The 7,937-nt window shown below is 42.3% G+C and overlaps 1 long non-coding RNA gene across 1 annotated transcript; it reads left to right on the forward strand.

Moving 5' to 3' along the window:
• The first annotated feature begins 3,081 nt into the window (after window positions 1–3,081).
• LOC119148914 lies at window positions 3,082–7,625 on the forward strand. The gene is made up of 3 exons (XR_005104531.1): window positions 3,082–3,109; window positions 5,163–5,211; window positions 6,920–7,625. It is a non-coding gene; the product is annotated as an uncharacterized LOC119148914 (long non-coding RNA).
• The last annotated feature ends 312 nt before the right edge of the window (window positions 7,626–7,937 follow it).

Raw genomic sequence — 7,937 nt, forward strand, 5'->3', positions numbered from 1 at the left:
CCCTGCAGGAACCAGGCTCCTTCCTTATTCCTTGCTTAGTGTTAATGCCTCATGACAACCTCTGATCCCACAGCTGAGAGAGGACAAAATCTCAAAGCTTTGGGTTAATCCTAATTTGCTTCTGTAGGGATTCCTATATGGGAAATGTTTGCATGGAACCTTCCTCTGTAATGCAGCTGACTGGGTTTTAAGTCCCACGAGACCCATAGTTCTTCTTCTTCTTGGTAAACAGATGTTCTCAATGCCAACAGCTTTCCCAGTTTTCATCATGGTTCAGCTATTTTTTTCTTTTTAAAATAGGCCTGGAAAAATAAACTAGTGCATATAAACCCAACTCTGAGTCAAAAGAAACAATGCAAGGAGTTTAATGTCTGCAGCTGGAAGATGGAGTAGGACTCAATTCTTTTTGCATTTATATATTTCACTATTTAAATACAGAAAAAAATAATCAAAGAAACATGTGTGTATTCTCCCTTACCAAATCTCTAGCCTCTACTGTGCAAATAAGGTGTAAAATGTGTAAATAATTGGTGCATGTCATATAAAAATGACAAGACCAGAATGATTAATGTTTGGGGATGGAGTGTCAGAGTGATATATAGATAACCACTAGAATGACGTATGAGACTCAAAGGCTAATGTTTTAGCAGACATAAACTAGTTATAGACCCATGAGTTGTCTGGAGTGTACTGTATTATTGTCGGTCAAATGTACATAGGTGTTGGAATATGATACTGTTTTCAGTGAAACTTACACTCATTCACATACTCAGATTCTAGACTGGTTTCTCACTCTTCTCCTGTTTCCTACAGTGTGTTAAAAACCTGCAGTATCAACAAACTGGGCTCTAAAATCTCCTTTTCCTTCCCACTCCCTTTCTGGCCCCAGATACACTAGTCATGCTCCACTATTTATCCTGAGCAAACCTTCTGCATGGTACCAAATGGCCTCTTGCGTGTTTTCCACAGTCCCTAGGGTCATACTCTGCAAACATATTCTTTCAAACAAGGTATTTCTCACGGAAGAGAACAAAGATACTCTTGCTGGTATCTATGAAATATGTATTTCCCATCATTTTCTGCTTTGTTGATAAGTAATGTTATTTCTAAGGTGCCAGTGTCTCTGGGTAACTAACTCGCTGTGTCCTTCTTGCAACAACTGAGTGGACGTTCTACCACAGGGGATGGTAAAATATAGAAACTTGGGAGGTGGTGCTGCACAAAGACAATTTTCAGTATGATTTTTTTATTATTTATTTGGACCTGACCCCTTAAATCTTAATTTTTTGTATTTGCTGGACAGAATATTCCTTGTTGAAATATGTATATATTTCTTAGTCTGAAATATGCTAAAAGCTGATTTCAACCCTTTTTTGGCCGTTCCAGGTCCATGACATTTGAAGGCTTATGTGCAAAGAGGGTTAATATGACCTTGGCTTAGAGGAGAATTAAGTCGGTCACAGGGTGAAATCAGGCTATAAAGCAGGCACAGATCCATCCCTGTCTTTGCTGGTAGGATCTCTCAGACCATATGAATGAACATCATACGTTCCCCTATTGCTCCCTGTTAGACATGGCTGTGGAGGCTAGAACCTGGAGCTTATGAAAGCACAAGCTTCTTCTCTTAGGCTGTGTGGAGATGAAAGTGGATGACCTGGAGGTTTAGCTGCGCTGTCAGTTAATCCATATAAAGTTCATCTCAATTTCATGTAGAGGTTGGCCACAACTTCTGTATACTCTCCTCACCCAATCCGTTATCACAGTACTAAGGTTCCTGCAGGCAGTGTGTTGCAGTTTACTTTCAATTTGGTTAATTTTTAGCCAGATCAGTTCTGGTCATACAGACAAACAGACAGTCCTCTATTGATCGCTTGTCTGTTTTTCCCCACCAGAGTTTAAAAAACAAAAACAAACAAACAAAAAGAAATAAAAAGAAGAGTGATAGGGTTAATGGTTTAAACGTGGGGTGTAGTTGGATAATCCTAAATAGAGTAAGGTTCTTGGCCATGATATGACTTTGGTTTGAATTTCATCTTATGTTCTGAAAACCTGGAGGATTTGCACATGGAACAGTCCAGTACAGTTCAAAAGAGACCATGTTCCTCTAGTCATTTAGAATAGAATTAGATTTTACATGTAGAAAATATTGTTTCCTTTAATTCCTTAAACATCTCAAGTAAAACCAATGTCCCTAATGAGTTGCTATTCACAGAACATCTCTAATAAAGTAAGCAAACAAACAATGCAAAAAAGATTTCCACTCAGCCTGTGCCCTGTCTGTTGAAGCCCAGATGCTACATCTGCATCCCAGCCATTTGATCTCCTCGCTTTCTGCAATTGTTTCTCAAAGAAATATGAGATACACAATATATGTTTGTTTTAACAGAAGTATATCACTTACCCATGGTCTACTAGAAGTTGCTCTGGGGGAGGAATAAGTATTCAAGGTCTAAGTAACAAAGCACTGAGAATTTTCATATTGATTTCTAGCTTTCACAGGGGCATACACTTAGAAATTATCCTCTTTTTTATTTTTTATTTTTTTCTGGCAGCCTAACATAGTTCTGACACTGTCCAAATACTGTAACTCTTCTGTCCACTTTTTCACTCCATTCTTCTCCATCAGTCTTTTTTCCCCACTTTTCTTTTCCTTTCTTTTCCTGCCTTTTCCCCTTTCCTTGTTTCATTCTGTTTTTTCCCACTTGACGCTCAGCACACTATGTACGTTCAGTGGAGGGATTATTCAGTGCTGGCTATGTGGAATTAGGAAGCTTTTCCAAGAAAGCCAGGAAAAACTATTAAACTTCTGCAGGAGAGGAAGACAGATGTAGAAAAGTTTAGGAAATGTTAAGAATCCCCCTTACGACTGTAAATCCTGTTCTTAATATTAATGAGTGTTGGAAAACAGGGTAGTCGACACTGAACAGCTTTGTGGTGAGAACTAAGACTGCAGATTTACATTTTTTGACCTGTTTTTTCTATGTAGCAGGTGTCGTGTGACCACAGAATCACAGAATGGTTGGGGTTGGAAGGGACCTCTGGAGATCATCTAGTCCAGCCCCTGCTAAAGCAGGTTCTCCCAGAGCAGGATGCACAGAGTCACGTCCAGGTGGGTTTTGAATGTCTCCAGCAAAGGAGACCCCACAGCCTCTCTGGGCAGCCTGTTCCAGTGCTCCGTCACCCTCAAAGTAAAGAAGTTCTCCCTCATATTCAGGTGGAACTCTCTGTGCTGCAGTTTGTGCCCATTGCCCCTTGTTGTGTTGCTGGGCACCCCTGAAAAGAGCCTGGCCCTGTCCTCTTGGCACTCATCCTTAAAATGTTTGTAGACATTGATAAGATCCCCTCAGTCTTCTCTTCTCCAAGTGAAACAGGCCCAGCTCCCTCAGCCTTTCCTCATCAGGGAGATGCTTCAGTCCCCTCATCACCTCTGTAGCCTCTGCTGGCCCCTCTCCAGCAGCTCCCTGTCTCTCTGGAACTGGGATGCCCAGCACTGGACACAGCACTCCAGGTGCAGCCTCACCAGGGCAGAGCAGAGGGGGAGATCCCCCCCCTCGCCCTGCTGGCCACGCTCCTCCTGATGCCCCCCAGGGTCCCAGGGGCCTCCTTGGCCCCAAGGGCACACTGCTGGTTCAGCTTGTTTGTATGAACTGCCTCTCCCCCTTTCCTTTCTCCCAAATATTGTTTGATCTGCTGGTTTTAACCAAATTCAATGGGAACATGGGTGTCTCCATTGTTTCCCACAAATTTTTTAAAAAATATTTGGCTGGCTAAAAGTAATATCAGGATTCAAACATTTTCAACTATTTTTTTTTAAAGTATTTTTTATCTGTTGCCTGACTGGGTCAGCTAAGAGCAAAACAGAAAATTATCATGCAACCTTTACTTTTTTAATGATGCTGATAATTTTGTTTCATTTGTACCTCACTAGCAGATTGATGATGAATATAAAGTCTCTAGTGACCACAGAAATCTTCAAACTTGTATTGACAGTGAAGTTACTAACTTAATGTCATCTGTAGAGGAATTACAGAGGAATGAAGGCAGGTTAATGAACATTGATAATACACAGCTGTGGGCTGGCTTCAGGGGCGGTGGGTTGGCTGACGTGGATAAGGTGCAGCCGTGGCTGGTTCCTGCTAAGTGGTTAAATAGCTCTAAGGGGTATGGAAGAGGAGCATGGGATGAAGAGTGCACTGGGAGAAGCAGAGGGAGGAGAGAGAGTGCCCTGGGTGTAGGAGAGGCCCTGGGAGAAGAAGGGGGCCTGGATGAGGAGAGGCTGGCTGGAAGAGGAGCCGGGACATGGAAGGAATCCAGGCACAGCAGAGGCAAGAAGCAGGGTGGGCTGGCCTGAAGAGGCTGGAGAAACAGCACGGACAGTAGATGAACTGTGGAAACCTTGTGGGGGATGGGTGGCTGTGCTGGGGCAAGGTGTGGGAGCCACTTATTGAAGTTAACCTGGTATGGGGTGGTAAAAGCCTTGTTGCAGGGGGCTAGTTTGGAGAGTGCTGTGACAGTCATCATTGCAAATACTACATCAAAATCTTTACAGAAGAAAACATAACTATCATTGTGATAGGGTGACTCGTGTTTTAAAGACTCTACACTGTAGACAACAAGCCAAACTAGTAATTTTCAGCATTTATCACTGAACCTCTTGTTGTCTGTTATCACTAAAAGTTTCTTCTGATCTTTGGTAGCCATTTGTGCTACTGCAAAATGCTACAATTCTAATGTGGCGGCTTTTCAAGTTATGATGGACAGGCTGTAAGTAAGGCTGTGGGAAGGTGTTGAATGGCTCAATTAAACCCTAAAAGCTTCAAAGCCACATTACCAGTGGGCTTTGCCAAACTAAGCAGTGGCAAGTAGGGTCAGATCCTGGGTGAAACTCAAGCATCCCCTTTGGTTAGCACTGCTTCTAAAAAGGTATTAACCCTCCAAGAGGTTCACAATATGACCAAAATGCTAGATTTGTCTTAGAACTTAATTCCTTTAACCTTATATTTCCTACCACCATATTTTTCTGCCTTTTTTCAAGTTGGGGGTTTCCAAGTGGTGTTACTGAGCTGTTGGATGTTTCTTACAGGAGTGAGCAGGGAGGCTCAATCTGCATGTGTTGATAATATTTAGAGCTGCAGCTCTTATGTCCTTTCTCATGCCTTCAGGATCTACGCACCACCTGCAGGAGCTGTTAGATGAAATCCTCGGACTTTGGTATGCAAACAAATAGTTCTGGTGCTAACATCCTTCAAACTAATTTCAATGCACTTGTTTTCTCTGACGTCTATGTCCTCAGAGAATACTGCTAAATGTCACTGTCCTGCTGCACAGTCATAAAAATGCATGTCTAACATCAAAACCCTGTTTTATTCTGATCCTTTCTCTTTAATCTGTAAAATGCTTATTATACTGTCATATTTAGCTGAGAATGTGATAATTCCTTTTCCATGGATGGCACTTACTTGAGAGCAGTACTAAAATTCAGTATCTCCTGTAGAGACAGGAGTCCTAGGTCATCTTGGCTATAAGCCCTGACATCTATCACATTAATTTTTCACCTTTCTGCTCTACTCCATTCCTGATGAACTGCTGATAAAGTATGTTTGTCACAGCTTTACAAAACTCTATTATTCTATTTTTCCATGGAAGAAAAAACTGGAATATTCTCAGGTAGCAAAAATACTACTGTCTCAGAAGCTTCATTTTGACTAAGATTATCCTACTGGGCAAATTCAGCAAATATTGATTGCAGATATCAATCATTGGTTTCAACTGATGTATTTTTAATTGTATTACTTTAAATTACTTTAAAAAAAACTTTCCTGCATACCTCTGCTTTGTTAGACCTCAGAAGGCTGTGGTTCCAGCCAGCTTCTCTGGAGGGAAAAGCAGCAAAACTTGTGCATGTATCTTCCTTTCTGTCATAGAATATTGCTTTTCCTCAGCTTTCCTGTAGGACTTCCATAGCTTCTAATAGCTCCTGTTCAGCACAAAACACCAGGTGGGCAGGTGGGATGGGGAATAGAAAATATCACTTCTGATGTTTGCCATTTGCATCCTCTTTTTATATCCCAGTTTTCTGGAGAAACTGGGCCAAACCCATTAATCCCAAGGCCCCTCGACTGAAGAATGTCCTGAATTGCCAGTGTTTTCAGAGTGAATTCTACACCACACAACAAACATGCAACCCAACAGCAGCCCTGAGCTGGCTCATGCAGGGTGTCCTGCTTTGGCTGTGATTAGCAGAACAGCTTCCAGCTCCCTGTGTTATTCATTCATCTCTTATCCTTCATCCCATCCCATTCATCTCTTAACATGCTTTGCTGCACCGAACTTTACCTCCTCCTTCTACAGCCCTCCTTTTAAGCCAGCTGTGAGTTTCTGAGCTGATTGAACTCTCGCTGGGAGATAACTGCATATTGTTTTCCTGATCAGCAAGGCCTCTCACAGACCAGCTTGTCTCACCAGGAAAAAAAAAAAATTCTCAAAATAGTTACCACATATTTAGCTTAAGCCACACATTGGGCTCGAGCATAAAAGGCATTATGAAAAGAGAGCTTTTTTTCTCTAACACCCCACCCCCCTCCCCGGACTGTAAATGATCCACCCAGGTCCACCAGATGAAAGGATGGCTTCAGAGCTCGTAGTAGCTATAAGCATTTCTGTCTTTACAGACGCAGCTGTGAGATTCTTAATGTACGAAGTCAAATGTATCTGTCCTCTCACGAGCAGAATGGCTTTTGCCAGCAGGCATCCTCTTGTGCAGGCCTGAGGAGGCAAAGTGTTTATATCTTAAGCAGTACTTTTCTGTGACTAATTTTAGAGACCTGAGGGTGGACTTTTTTTTTTTTTTCTCTTTCCCAAGTGATGTTTAAGAATGCCTCACTGAGTTTTAACTGTTTTATTCCTTATGTCTCTTCAGCTATCGTTACTCCAGGATGATTCATGTTGCTTTCTAAATGCGTGTGTCTGGATGCCTGTTGTGGAGAGCTCAGCAGCTACATCACCCCGAGAAGCCCATGCTGGCTGAGGCATGGTGATGCTTAACCTTTACTCCTCTCTCTCAGGAAAAAGGTCATTGCTATGAGCTCATGACCAAGCAATGTTCTGCAACATTGGATTATCCTGCTTTGTACCTCTGCCAACCTTCTTCTCACTGTCTTCTCCTTTCCTGGTCACTAACGTTTCTTTTACCTTCTGACCTGTTGTCCTTCAAAAAAGATTTTGCAGCATTAACAGTCATACAGCAAGGCAGCACAGGTATATCAACAGAACCCTTATTCTTGGCCACTACTTCTTCATTTGAATTATGTATCCAGAAGTCATGGGCCAGACTTCCCATTGCTGCACCTGAAATGGCTCCAGTATATTTTACTGACTTTTCATTAAGTAAACTGAACGGATGGTCTTCAAAACTCAGGGCTTAAATCCCAAGCCTTGCCTACAAGTCACTCTGACAGAAAGTTGGCCTAGACTCAATTCATCTAATAGGCTTTAGTCATATCTTTTATTAATAAAACATACAGTTATTTTTTTGTTTTTCTTTTTAAACCTGCAGGCGAAAATAATTTCAGATAGAATGTGTTTCATTTCTAATGACTGAATGGCAGGTGACTTCCAGAAAATAAAAAATAAAAATTAAATGGGAAAGAAAGGAAGAATTTAACTATTTAAAAGTAGGTCTGTGTCCTGGTTTCAGCTGGGATGGAGTTAATTTCCTCCTTAGCAGCTGGTGCAGCGCTGTGCTTTGGATGTGGTGTGAGGACACCGTTGGTGGCACACGGATGGTTTGGCTGTTGCTGGGTGGTGTCTGTACCAAGCCAAGGACTTTTCAGTTTCTGGGGCCCGGCCAGCGAGAGGGCTGGGGGGGCACGGGACACTGGGAGGGGACACAGCCAGGACAGCTGCCCGAACCAGCCGAAGGGATGTTCCATACCACA

This window comes from Falco rusticolus, chromosome 5 (assembly GCF_015220075.1).
Source record: "Falco rusticolus isolate bFalRus1 chromosome 5, bFalRus1.pri, whole genome shotgun sequence".
NCBI lineage: Eukaryota > Metazoa > Chordata > Aves > Falconiformes > Falconidae > Falco > Falco rusticolus.